General features: G+C 37.5%; 1 protein-coding gene across 5 annotated transcripts in view; it reads left to right on the top strand.

The window, feature by feature from the left end:
* The first annotated feature begins 1,000 nt into the window (after positions 1–1,000).
* LOC136864912 (SAP30-binding protein) overlaps positions 1,001–15,165 on the top strand; it is a 29,580-nt gene continuing 15,415 nt past the window's right edge. Inside the window, exons 1-2 of one of the 5 annotated variants that reach the window (XM_067142324.2) lie at positions 1,122–1,429; positions 2,006–2,119. The gene's annotated coding sequence lies outside the window, so the exon portion shown is untranslated. Of the gene's footprint in view, positions 1,430–2,005; positions 2,120–15,165 lie in introns of all 5 variants that reach the window. The other 4 variants (XM_067142325.2, XM_067142326.2, XM_067142322.2 and 1 more) reach the window with 4 other exon arrangements.

Raw genomic sequence — 15,165 nt, 5'->3', positions numbered from 1 at the left:
TGTGTTTGGCTGCAGTAATTACGAAGTAGAGAAAAATGAGCGGTCGTTCTTCAGGTTCCCTCGTGACAAGAACATGTAAGTAATATTGTGTTTGCATATATATTCTTCCAGTGACAGAGATTTGTATAGTACTTCGTAATCTTCTGACCTGCTCGACCCATATTTTAACTGGCATAAAATGTAATACGCATAATTTATTCTATAGTGCAGCAGTTAACCTTCAATACCGATGTGTTGTTGTAGGTGTGATCTGTGGATTTTGAAATGTCACAGAAGCGATTTGGATAAGGTGTACAAGAAAGAAGGGACGTTACGCTTATATAAGAATTATAAGATCTGTTCAGATAATTTCCAGGCCAGCGACTTTAGAAATCCTCGACAATACAGCCAAGTGTATGTTACATTTTTGTTCTAATTGTACGTACATATTCCTTAAAGCATCACAACCGCCAACATTTTCATACTTTTCTTTCTTTATCCCTCTTCTCAGATTAAAGCCGGGATTTTATAGATTATATTTTTGTTAGTAGCCTTCATGTTAAGAGGAAAATTGTCCAGCTATCAAATTTTAATTCATTGCATCATATGTGTAAGGAATGTGCCAATATTTTTATTGACAAGTGTCTTAATGTGATGATACAATGTTTTTAAATGAGAAAAAAGACAAATCCAACCGTAAGAGTTCAGGCAGGAATGCTAAAGCTAAAAAAGTAATGCATAAATGAAAGATCAATACATTTAACACCAGTCCATTTCACTTCTTGTTTATATGTCTAATTTCAGTCTTTGAATAATAACCTTTTAAATAATTCTTCATTCATCTATCCAGAATTGCTTTAGCAACTTCGAAGTTAATATCTGAATAACACTTTCTTTCTAGACGTAATTTATTTATCCATTTCCGTATATACATTTCCATTGATGTTTGAATTTAGCGCGATTTGTTCAGGTCAAGTCACTATGAGCGCCACTGTCGAATTGTCTCCCATTTTAGCATGGCGAAATCCGTAAGTGTCGCGTATTATCTCTACTGTATTTGATGTTACCTCAACTCATAAAATAGGCTGTCAAATAACAGTTGAAGTTCAACAACAAGGCGTGGAAACTTGGTAAGTGCAAATAAAAGCCCAACAAATCACGACGAAGGAAGAAGAAGTAGTGGTTGAGGACTGTGGATGAATTTTTACGTTTTTACTAGCTTTCTGGTAAGTGTGGAAGTATCATCAGTGGAAATGAATTGGGCTGTGTTTTGCTGAATTTTCTTACTGAAGATAATTATTCCAAGATTTGTTTGGAGGATCTGTGTTAAATCGTGTTGTGAAAGCCGTTGAGCGAATGTTGGAGGTTAACTTATTGGCAAAGTCATAAGACATTACAAAAGTAGAATTGGCAGAAAAATAAATGGAAACCATGTACATCTTTACGTAAAGTAAGTTTTTCACATTGCATATTATTACATAGACCTGGACACGGTGTTTTTAACCCTTGATCACTAACCTCTCCCACGACCAAGGTTATCACTAACCATTCGTCTGTGGTACTACGCAAATGAAACCACCAATATCTGCAATTGTCACTTCTGTGCATGTAATAATGGTAAACCAAAACTTAAAAATACACAGATACAAGCACACTTTTATATTTTTGAAGTCCTAAAAGTTGTTATACTACATTGAAAGCACTTGTTCGATTCTTTGTCACCGCACACCTCCATCGTAACCAATACACTAATAGAATTTCAATACGTTCAAAAGGAGAAAATTGCAAAAACATTCTTTCACTCTGCTCTGGATTCAATCTCTCCACCACTGCAATTTCTATGGAAAAATCAATCAGCATCACACTTGATGACCATTATGAAATGTTTTTTATTAGCAGTTCGGTCGATAGGTGCATTTGTGTCCTACTTTAAGCATGTCTTATTAATGTTTGTGAATGATGGTTCACTTAAAGTTCTGTATATTTGCTCTTAACTACCTACATATCACTTAAACACTCTGTTAAGGTATTTGATCGGTGGTCACCACTGCCTGACTGCAAGCAGTGCAAAAGAAGCGACCCTGCAACACTGAAGGAGAAAAGAGACAGATTTTCTTCTTGTGTGGTTGCTCCTGTTCAAGTTTGTGTATTTTTGCATTTACTTTCAGTACTTCACCTAACATTGCTCTCATCAGCCATGGCAAAGTTGGCTGCGTAAGCCAGTGCTGGAAGATGGGGGGTGTAATCAGATCATCATTCAGCTGCTGCGCATAGGTCGTTCGTGAGACTAGTTTTTCTCCTTTCCTCAGAATATTGTGGCAGTATACTATGTAACCATTGTCAAGGAACATGTTAATTATGTAGAAAGAAATAGATAGAAGGCAGTGTTGCGTCCTTCTTCTACAGTCCGTACTGTCACGTTATTACTGTTCGTTCCTTAGATGACGGCATTTCCGTAACACGAAAATGAAATTGGCCACCAAAGAACTTCCAGGCTTTCTCAGGTAAGGGTGCATACCGGAAAGGTACTGAGAAGGAAAAGCAATAGTTGTTACAGGAAGTGTGCGAGCAGAATATTCATCTCTCCGTGCATTATCCCACAGATGAATGGTTAGTGATGTAGGGATAATATGAAATTATGAGAAATCTGCAGTAGTGTTATTGGATACTATTTTAATGCTTAAGTAGTTTACTTCTTCCCTCAAGTTTATTTTACCAGAAACTCAATTTTATTCACTTGATAAAAATGACTTTCCTTTGCCTTAGCATGTCCCGGTTCCTATGTTATAGTTTTTTAGAAAACTTGTGTATGCTTATTTATTTTTATTTAAGTTAGCTCATACACATGTTAGTTCTTCATATGCCACTGAAAACAGTGCTGTAACTCCACAGAAAGTGACTGATTAAAAATTCTCTTAGTAGACTTCAGTATTTTGGAAGTAGAACTTGGAGAAATGTGACTTAACAGGCTCACAGTATCTTTCATTTGCCACCATACAAATTAATTTAAATGTGCACAGATTGGTATGTCTGTAATTTAATAGTCTGTAACCATTAATGATTGAAAGTTTGTGAAAAAGCTTAGCATGCAAAGTTGTTGCCAGTGTGTATAAGATGCCTTGAACCCATTAGGTGCTTACTGAGCATCATTATCCAAGCATGCTTATCTTTTTTAACAAAGCTCTCAATTTTTTATTACGAGCACTGTCTGTAGTTAACCATAGTGGGACTGATAAGGACTTAGTGTGACTTTGAAATTATCACAGACCTAACTTTCTTGTGTATGTTGGGAATAATTCTTAATGAAAGGGTCTGGTAGATCCATTGGAACTGAGAATACATAGGTAATTGAAATTTACTTTCTTTCTTTCTCATATTTGAGGCAAGAGGGAGTCACTGTCAGCATATACCTCTCCCTTGCCCAAAGGTGGTTCAGATTCCTTGTACAAGTTCTAAATTCATCTTGACAGTTAAGATTGGCAATTGCATTATAAGTTTAACTCATAATTATAGTAATCAATTTTAAGACTTATTAACAGGGACATCCCTGGCTCTGCAGGTTAATACAAAATTTTGAAAATACCAGGATAACTGGGAACAGACAAAAGACAGAATAACATCTGAACTTTCAGAACAAGGCCAGAATGCACCGGCACATCTATGATGGTACACTTGCAAGACTTGCCTGGGTAATAGCAATTTCGGGTGGGGGGAAAATTTAAAATTTGTGATTAATTTTACAGATTTAATGTTCTCTTATTTCATCACACTCCTTCTCCCTCCTTCACTTCACCTTTCTCCTCGTATCCTACATTTATTTGCATCATACACAAATTTAACTTGCCTGTATAAATTCCTGGTGACGGGTCGATGCAAACCACCATGTCGAAGTCTGTGGTCTCTTAGCTTTACCATTTGGCTAACATGGTCGCCAGCAATTTTTGGAAATTTTGAGGTTCAGAAAAAAAATATTAAAATAGATGTAGTTGATATAAATTAGCAACAATTTTGAAATTACCTGAAATTTTAAAATTTTGGAATAAAGGCCATATTTAAGATCGATTTTATATTAGTTGATAATTTTTAGTAAGAAATTTTGGTCAGTTACAATAGTTATATATACTAGCAAGATACCCGTGCTTCGCTATGGTATTATACTGAAATTTAGAATGGAATGCTTGTTTTTTAAATATATAATCCGCCGAAATTCGCGATCTGACTCGTTTTCTGAGAGAATCCGCCAAAATTCGCGATCCGATTTGTTTTCTAATAGATTACGGCAAGTTTCCTCCCATTTTTCAACCTTTCTTTCCAGCAATCGATTTCGTACTTCCCGGGCTAGGTCCAGGTATTTCACCCGGTCAGTTGGGTCCCTAAATCTTTGCCATCTTTTCCTATAAGCATTTTTAATATGGATTAAATCCTTCAGGAGATCCAGCGTGGTGTCGTCTTGGGTGCCTTGGCGATACTGAACCCGCGGCCGGACTGCATTCTTAGTCATTACCCCTCCAGGACCCGTTTCCAGCGCGGTCCGCATATTTGACGACGGTCCAGAACATTATTATTATTATTATTATTATTATTATTATTATTATTACTATATATTCTGGACCCCACAGCAAGATGAAAGACCGCTACTTGGCGATAAATTACATCTGATCTGCTGCCATTGTCATTTTTGAGAATGTGACCAGCACAATATTGTCGCGCGTAGGCAAGTGTGCGGGATTCTGGCGATACGAATGACTTACTTCTGTGCATTATTGACCTTATTATAGAGGTGAACAATTGGACGGTCAATCTCATTCCTATCGTTTATTTCAAATGTGTTTAAAGTTTTATATATATGCCACGAGAATCTAAGAACGTTCTCTGAAGAAAAAGATGGCTCTTGAAAAACGAACCCAGGAAAGATTAAAAATGATCGGTTTATGATCAGAATAAGTACATCGAAAATCTACAGCCTGTTTCCAGTCATTCGACAGGGTCAGGAATGGAATGAATAAAGCCCCCATCTAGCAGTGACAATAGGAATTGTGCCGGCTGCCAAAACCTGTCGCACTCCTCTGGGGCAATGATTAATGAATGACAAATGAAATGAAATGATATTGGACAGTGTTGCTGGAATGAATGATGACAGGGAAAACCAGAGTATCAGGAGAAAAACCTGTCCCGCATCCGGTTTGCCCAGCACGAATGTCACATGGAGAGACCGGGATTTGAACCACGGAACCCAGCTGTGAGAGGCCGGCGCGCTGCCGCCTGAGAAACGGGGGCTCCTTATAAATACATTATGAACAGTAAAATCAGTTAGTCTCACCTCCTTTTACAACCCACCGCCGTTAAGTTTCTTTACCCCTCCCCCTCCAAAAAACTAAAAGAAGGTGTGTTTCTTTATGTTTAAAGGAGATTCCAAACACCATGGTTCATGTCTATTACCTTCAGTTTTGAGATAAAAATAATTCACTTTTATTCACTTACACACTCCTCCCCCCCAAGTGAATTTTCCAGCAAAAAATACTTGTTTCTTTAATAGTAAAAGATCTTCTAAATACCAATTATCACGACTCTAACTTCTTCAGTTTTTGATTTATGTGTCATGAAAGGAATTTAATTCCTTTTCACTCCCGCCCCCCAAGATGATCCCCCCACAAAACGGGTTTTTCTTTGTTTTGAAATTACTAAATACCAATTTTCACATCTGTAGGCCCTAACAACATTAGTTTTTATTAGATGTAAGTATTCTCATACAATTAAGTCAATTAATTTTAAATTCTTTCACCTCCCCCCACCCCATTCGTTGGATTTTCCGAGAATAGGTGTTCCTTTACTTTTAAAGCAGATTACAAATATCAAATTTCACGTCTGTAACATCTTCATTTTTGAGATAACAGTAGCCTAATTAAAAGAATTAAACACCATTTTCAGTCACTTTTACCCCCCCCCCAACGTCCACCCAAGTGTTATTTCCGAAAACTAAAAATACACGTTTCTTCATTTTTAATAGAGATGAAAATACCATTTTTCACTTCTGTAACATGTTAAGTTTTTGAGATATACTGTATAAATTCTCATTTTAAAATTTCACCCCCTTTTTAGTTCCCCTTAAGAGGAGCTTCCATAAACAAATCACGTATGTTTCTTTACATTTACAGGAGATTCCAAATATCACTTTTTACGTTGGTAACATTCTATGCTTCTCAGATATTCTGTAGATGTAGTCTTTCAAAAAATTCACTCCAATTTGTCACTCCTGTAAAAGTGACTGAAAATGGTGTTTAATTCTTTTAATTAGGCTACTGTTATCTCAAAAATGAAGATGTTACAGACGTGAAATTTGATATTTGGATTTTCCAAAAACAAAAAAATACGTGTTTCTTTATGTTTAAAGGAGATCCCATATACAAATTTTTAGTTCTGTAATATCTTCAGTTTCTGAAATACATGTATCCTCATTAAAGTCATTCAACCCAATATTCACTCTTTTAACCCCTCCTATTGGGACTTACAGATAACAAAAACAAATAAGTGTTCCTTTATTTTTCAAGCGGATTCTAAATATCAATTTTTACATGCGCAAACTTTTAAAGTTTTGAGATGTAGATACTCATTTTAAAAATCCAACCCCTTTTCACCCCCCTCCACTATTTGGATTTTCCAAAAGCAAAGAAAGTTTCTTTATTTTTAAAGGAGATCCCAAATACCAATTTTCAGGTCTGTAATATCTTCAGTTTCTGAGATTTAAGTATCCTCATTAAAGGCATTCAACCCCTGTTTCTCCCCTCCTATTGGGATTTTCCAAAAACAAAAAATACACCTTTCTTTATTTTTAAAGGAGATTCTAAATACCAATTTTTACATGTATAAACTTTAAAAGTTTTGAGATATAGATACACTGATTATAAAAATTCACCCCCTTTTCACCCCCCCATTAATTGGATTTTCCAAAAACAAAAAATACATGTTTCTTTATTTTTAAAGGAGATCCCAAACACCAATTTTCAGGTCTGTAATATCTTCATTTTCTGAGATATAAGTATCCTCATTAAAGGCATTCAACCTATTTTCACCCCTTTTCATCCCTCCTATTGGGATTTTCCGAAAACAAAAAATACGTGTTCCTTTATTTTTAATGAGGATTCTAAATACCAATTTTTACATCTGTAAACTTTCAAAGTTTTGAGATATAGATACGCACGTTTTAAAAATTCAGCCCCCTTTTCACCCTCCCATTAATTGGATTTTCCAAAAACAAAAAATACGTGTTTCTTAATTTTTAAAAGAGATCAAAAGTACAAATTTTCAGGTCTGTAGTATCTTCACTTTCTGAGATTTAAGTACCGGTATCCTGACTAAAGGCATTCAACCCCTTTTTCACCCTTATTCACCCCTCCTATGGGGATTTTCTGAATACAAAAAAATACGTGTTCCCTTATTTTTAAAGAAGATTATAAATACCAATTTTTATATCTGTACACTTTTAAAGTTTTGAGATATAGATACACTCATTTTAAAATTTCACCCCCGTTTTCAACCCCTTAGCGACGGAATATCCAAAAATCCTCTCTTAGCGAGCACATACATCGTAATATGAATGTATCCCCAAAATTTCATTTCATTATGTCCAGTAGTCTTGGCTCGGCAGTGATGAATCAGTCAGTCAGGACAAGTTATTTTATATATATATAGATATACATTTATGTAATATTAATTACATATAGAAAAGGTACATTAATTGAAAGTTGTATATATCGGCTATATGGATACACAGTAGCCTATATTTCCATTAAAATAGATGGCATTGCAAAATAATATGCATTTACCCTGAAAGATGGCGCTTGTCGTGTGAAGCTGAATTGCAGTCGACATAAATTTGTGAAATGGTAACATGTACATGAAACCAAATCACGAGTTTCATTACGACAACACATTCCTCGTAAAGAAAAAGGAGACCTTAAAACTTATCCACCTTCATTTCAGCCACATTTATATTCCAACAAAAATTACAAAATCACCGAGAACAAAGTCATTTTTTAAAACACAAATAGTCCGGAACATAGTTTGGTGAGGTTGGGCAACTTACCCATGAGATCATGAGCCGCTGTTTAACACACACACTCTCTCTCTCTCTCTCTCTGTGTGTGTGTTTTTTTATCAAAAATAATAAGTTTCTATTTTGCACAATAATAGTGGGAAAACTTAGTTGCCTGGATATTTCAATCATCAGTCAATACTGATCTGCATTTAGGGCAGTCACCCAGGTGGCAGATTCCCTATCTGTTGTTTTCCTACCCTTTTCTTAAATTATTTCAATGACATTGGAAATTTATTGAACATCTCCGTTGCTAAGTTATTCCAATCCCTAACTCTCCTTCCTATAAATGAATATTTACCCCAATTTATCCTCTTCTATTCCAACTTTATCTTCATATTGTGATCTTTCGTACTTTTAAAGATGCCACTCACACTTATTATTCGTCTACTAACGTCATCCAATCCATTTCTCCGCTGACAGCTCAGAACATACCAACGAAACGCTGGTTAATAGAGCAAACGCCTGAAAAGCCTTACATCTGATCTTTTTTTTTTTACATACCACACAGTCGAGCAGCCCGTCTCCTTTCTCCCAGTTCTTCCCAGCCCAAACTATGCAACATTTTTCTAAAGCTACTCTTTTGTCGGAAATCACCCAGAACATATCGAGCTGCTTTTCTTTGGATTTTTTCCAGTTCTTATCAAATAATCCTGGTGAGGGTCCCATACACTGGAACCATACTCTGGTTCCCAGAGACTTATAAGTCCTCTCCTTTACATCCTTGCTACAACCCCTAAACACCCTCATAACCATGTGCAGAGATCTGTATCCTTTATTTACAATCCCATTTATGTGATTACCCCAATGAAGATCATTCCTTATATTAACAACCAGATACTTACAATGATCCCCAAAAGGAACTTTCACCCCATCAACGCAGTAATTAAAACTCAGAGGACTTTTCCTATTTGCGAAATTCACAACCTGACTTTTAACCCCGTTTATCATCATACCTTTGCCTACTGTCCATCTCACAACATTATCGAGGTCATTTTGCAGTTGCTCAGAATCTTGTAACTTATTTATTACTCTATACAGAATAACATAATCCGCAAAAAGCCTTACCTCTGATTCCACTCCTTTACTCAAATCATTTATATATATAAGAAAACATAAAGGTCCAATAATACTGCCTTGAGGAATTCCCCTCTTAATTATTACAGGGTCAGATAAAGCTTCGCCTACTCTAATTTTCCGAATTCTATTTTCTAGAAATATAGCAACCCATTCAGTCACTCTTTTGTCTAGTCCAATTGCACTCGTCCAATTGCACTCATTTTTGCCAGTAGTCTCCCATGATCCACCCTATCAAATACTTTAGACAGGTCAATCACGAAGCAGTCCATTTTACCTCCAGAATCCAAAATATCTGCTATATCTTGCTGGAATCCTACAAGTTGAGCTCAGTGGAATAACGTTTTCTAAATCCGAATTGCCTTCTGTCGAACCAGTTATTAATTTCGTAAACATGTCTAATGTAATAAGAAAGAATGCTTTCCCAAAGCTTACATGCAACGCATGTCAAACTTACTGGCTTGTAATTTTCAGCTTTATGTCCTCTTTTTTCTTTGCTAGGGGCTTTACGTCGCGCCGACACAGATAGGTCTTATGACGACGATGGGATAGGAAAGGCCTAGGAGTTGGAAGGAAGCGGCTGTGGCCTTAATTAAGGTACAGCCCCAGCATTTGCCTGGTGTGAAAATGGGAAACCACGGAAAACCATTTTCAGGGTTGCCGATAGTGGGATTCGAACCTACTATCTCCCGGATGCAAGCTCACAGCCGCGCGCCTCTACGCGCACGGCCAACTCGCCCGGTTTTATGTCTATTACCCCTTCCTTTATACACAGGGGCTACTATAGCAACTCTCCATTCATTTGGTATAGCTCCTTCAGCCAAACAATAATCAACAATCCCAACCCATTGTCGTTAGTATATTCCCAGAAATCTTATCAATTCCAGCCGCTTTTCTAGTTTTCAACATTTGTATCTTATTGTAAATATCATTGTTATCATACGTAAATTTTATTACTTCTTTAGCATTAGTCACCTCCTCTATCTGGACATTTTCCTTGTAACCAACAATCTTTACATACTGCTGACTGAATACTTCTGCCTTTTGAAGATCCTTACATACACACTCTCCTTGTTCATTATTTATTCCTGGAATGTCCTTGGAACCTGTCTCTGCCTTAAAATACCTATACATACCCTTCCATTTTTCACTAAAATTTGTATGACTGCCAGTTATGCTTGCCATCATGTTATCCTTAGCTGCCTTCTGTGCTAGATTCTATTTCGTAGTAAGTTCCTTCAATTTCTCCTTACTTCCAGAGCCATTTCTAACTCTATTTCTTTCCAACCTGCACCTCCTTCTTAGTCTCTTTATTTCTCTATTATAATAAGGTGGGTCGTTATCATTCCATACCACCTTTAAAGGTACAAACCTGTTTTCACATTCCTCAACAATTTCTTTAAACCCATTCGAGAGTCTGTTTACATTCTTATTTTACCGTTTTCCACCGATCATAATTGCTTTTTAAAAACTGCCTCATGCCTTCTTTATCAGCCATGTGGTACTGCCTAATAGTCCTACTTTTAAAAAACCTTCCTCTCTATCACATTTATTTTTAATTACGAAAAAAAAAAAAACCAGCTTCATGATCATTAATAGCATCTATTACTTCGTTTTCTTTATTGAGCACATCTGGTTTTATCAGTACCACGTCCACGATATTTTTCCCTCTAGTTGGTTCCGTCACTTTCTGAATCAGCTGTCCTTCCCATATTAGCTTATTTGCCATTTGTTGGTCATGCTTTCTGTCGTTTGCATTTCCTTCCCTATTGACATTTGGTAAATGTAGATCTCCCGCTACAATCACATTCCTGTCCATGTCATTTCAAACATAGCTGATGATCTTATCAAATAATTCTGAATCTTTGTCAGCGCTACCCTTTCCTGGTCTCTACACTCCAAAGACATCAAGTTGCCTATTATCTTTAGAAATGAGCCTTGGACCTAGAATTTCATGTTTGTCATCTTTAACTTTTTCGTAACTTACAAATTCTTCTTTCACCAGAATGAATACTTCCCCTCTCACCATTCCTAGCCTATCTCTGCGATACACATTCGAGTTCCGTGAGAAAATTTCTGCATCCATTATATCATTTCTCAGCCATGATTCAACTCATATTACAATATGTGGTAAATATATATTTATATATATATATTAAATTCTATTCCTTTCTTTACAAAACTTCTAGAGTTCAACACTAACATTTTTATGTCATCCCTACTTTACTTCCAGATCTCTGTTCCCTCATCACCGCTCCCTAGACAACCCCGTTTCCCTGAATGTACCTCCCTATTACCCTTCTGAACAAATTTCCTAACTTATTCGTACCACTGCGGTTTAAGTGAAGGCCATCTGAGCACAGATCCCTATCTCCTACCCACCCATTAGGGTCTAGAAATTTCACTCCCAGTCTTCCACGTTACCACTCCATAGTCTCGTTGAAATCCCCAATCACCCTCCAGTTAATATCCCTCCTGCACAGTATTCCACTACTAACAATCTCTGCTTTCTTAAACATCACCCGTGCTGCATTTACCAGATCCCACACATCCCCAACTATGTTGGTACTTATATTAGCTTCCCTTACGCTGTTGGTACCAACGTGAAACACTACCACCTTCTCCTTCCCCTCCTCCTTCTACTTTTCTCAGCATCTGCCTCAACCTAATTTCTGGTTAACACTCTACCCTGGTTCCCTTTCCTCGACATACTTTCCCCACGTGTCTAACGATGGAATCTTCGATGACCAGAGTCTCAACCCTACCCACCTCCTTTGATCCCCTCCCCGCCTGGTCAGCCCTATCTTTCCTGCTAGCTGCAGAAGCTACTTCCTCCTCCCTTTTTCTCCCTCCCATGACCCTATTCCACCTGTCTTTTCCTATCATCTACTCTACATTTCCCTTTCCTACCTTTTCCCTTCCTCCTACTTCCACTCATCTCAGCAACAGTTCCCTGTTCTTCATCTTCCCTCTGGTGCTCTACCTGGAGTGGCTCGTACCGATTTCTCACAGACACCTGTCCTGAATTCTGACCCTGAATAGAGCTCTTTAGCCTGCAATCTCCTTCCCCTTAGAACATTAGACCACCTGTCTTCTACAGTTCCCCCCTTTCTTTTCCATCCCTCTTTTACACCTGCTGTAACCTGTACATTGTTTGAGGGAGGCCTATCTTCATTCCTGCCTTCTGTGAGAATCCTAATTATCTCCCTCAAACTCTCCAACTCCTCATTCATACCCCTCAGTGCATCACCATACCCACGGTTCCTACACTCTCACTCTTATAGTCATTCTTTACGGACAAAAGGAAAAGTAAAATAACTTGCTTTGTGCAAAAAAAATAATGAACGAAAATAAATATTGTCTAGGATAGTACTCAAAGATCACACGACAATTAGGTAATTAATATACTACTACACTATAATACTACTTAGACGTATTCTATTTTTATCCTACAACACCCTAACAGATCTTTCCTTTAAAGAAAAATTAGTAACATAAATTAATATTGTTTTTTACAGATTGCTGTAAAGTATGTATTTATGGTGTTGGTTCGCTAGTTCCTCTCTTGTGTGCTGGCCAAAACTTTGATAGACCAATAAATGATTCAGTTATGTTTATTGCATTTATTTGTTGTCACCTACAGTGGTTTCAGTGACAACAGTAGGTCAGTTAGAAATTTTGTCACGCTTAATTGAGCCTAATCTGACCTATGATTGTCAGTGGTTTTCGGTGGATCACAACCTAACCTGTTTTCGATGGATCATAACTTAACCTGTTACCATCAGTGGTTTTCAGTGGATTTCAACCTAACCTGTCACTATCAGTATTTTTCACTAAAATACTCCCCCTGGGGATGCCAGAGGCCTGCTGGCCACTTCACAGCCGTAACCTGGGTGTCTCCAGACCAATGGTATTGTCACTAGCTGGACCTAACCAATCCACATCAGTTTTTTGGTAACTAACCGGATATATCTTGTATTCTGTCATGTTCTTGTCACTAGCCATAGTCATGTTCATGTTACGTCGTTTTAGCTGTGCTGTAAACCTCTTTTACAAACCAGTTGGTAAAGTTTTACCCAATCTAGTTGTCCCTTGATTTGCTGCGACTGATCTATATTACCTGTGGGGTGGGGGTGGGGGGTAAAATAATACCCACGGTGTCCTTTGCCTATTGTAAGATGCGACTAAAATGGTCCCCATGAGCTATTAACTTGGGAGCATGGGTTGGCGACCTTGGGGCCCTTAGCTGAGTCCTGGCATTGCTTCCACTTGTGTCAGAAACAACTGTCTCTGCTTGGAATCCCGTTGTTTGTTAGCCTGGTGTTTACTGGTTGAAACGTGCTGTTGCACAAGAAACCTTTGAGTAGATGTCACTGTACAATGACACAAATTACAAAATAATATCTTAGTGTGAGTTGACAAACCATCTTCTTTAAATTCTGATACGTAACTTTTCAATTTTAAACTGGTTGACTGAGCTACTTTAGGCATATTGTAACAACGTTAATGTCTTCAATGAATATCAATATACAACTGCACACACTGAATGTACAAGAATACTATGATCCGTCTCACTGCTAATTCAAACTGTGATTGACTGGTAGTGAACTAGATGGAGTTGTGGAGCAATCGAAGGGAATGCCCGAATTACGAGCTAATCCGGAAATCACTAGCACATCGTCGATGAATGAGATTTCCCTAGTTACGAAATTATGGCACAGGCACAGTCGATGTTATGTAATGCAGCTTATCAGTGCTGTAAGTGTGATTCAGATAACACTGACCGGCTGATCTCCACCACTTCCGGGCTTAACCTCTCTCTTTCTTCGCACCGCATATCAACTTATCAGCCCAGACGTGGACAGGCGTGATAATGACCTGCACACCAGTTAAAATATTAATTTTTCGAATGTAGATTTTTAATTTATTTCTCCATTATTGAGAGGACTGCTAATTTAATATAATTTAATACTTTTTAGCCGAAATATGGACTATATTGATTTTAATGACGAAGAATTCCAAAATATAGAAAAATATGGAAAATGAATACTCCATTTTTCAACTCCAAACTCATGATTCGTAAAGATAATGCAAAATATAATTAATTTTAGCTTTCTAAAGAGACATGTATTTACATATAAATCCGTTCCCTGATGGTGAGCTTAAGAGGATTAGGCCTGTGACGTTAAAGAACCAACCAGGGGTTGCTTCCACTTGTGAAGTAAATATTGAGACAATAAGTGAAGTTGAGATGAAGATTTAAATAAAATTGTGTGATAAAAGAATGTTGTTTAACAAAATGTGAAGTTTTTTTTTTTGCTAGCGGATTTACGTTGCACCAACACAGGTAGGTCTTATGGCAACGATGGGAAAGGAAAGGTCTAGGAGTTGGAAGGAAGTGGCCGTGGCCTTAATTAAGGTACAGCCCCAGCATTTGCCTGGTGTGAAAATGGGAAACCACGGAAGACCATCATCAGGGCTGCCGGCAGTGGGATTCAAACCCACTATCTCCCAGATGCAAGCTCACATCTGCGCGCCCCTAACCGCACGGCCAACTCGCCCGGTAAATATGAAGTTTGGAAAGGATTTTATGTTGTATTCATGATAAGACCAAAATCGTAAGGCAGTGCAAACTTGGACAGTGTCTCGTATGTTGGATCATCAGTCAGTCAATCAATCATCAGTGATCTTCATGTGGGGCTATTTTAAAGAATTTGGAAATGTATCGAACATAACCCTTGATAATGTATTCCGGTCCCTTACTCCTCATCCTCTAAATTAATATTTGCCCCAATTTGTCTGCTTGAAATCTAACGTTATCCTTCATATTATAGTTTTTCCTACCTTTAAAAGCTTCACTCAAGCCTATTCGTCTACTAAAGTCATTCCACCCATCTCTCTGCTGACAGCTCGAAATATACCACGATTTAGATATTGATTCACATAGGGAACCTGAATGAGCAATATCATAATTCCAATATAAATGGTCCACTATTGGACATCAAAAATATTCCAGC

This window comes from Anabrus simplex, chromosome 2 (genome assembly GCF_040414725.1).
Source record: "Anabrus simplex isolate iqAnaSimp1 chromosome 2, ASM4041472v1, whole genome shotgun sequence".
Classification (NCBI taxonomy): Eukaryota; Metazoa; Arthropoda; class Insecta; order Orthoptera; family Tettigoniidae; genus Anabrus; species Anabrus simplex.
Note: the sequence above shows the minus strand (reverse complement) of the source record. Positions and strands in the feature narration are given on the sequence as shown.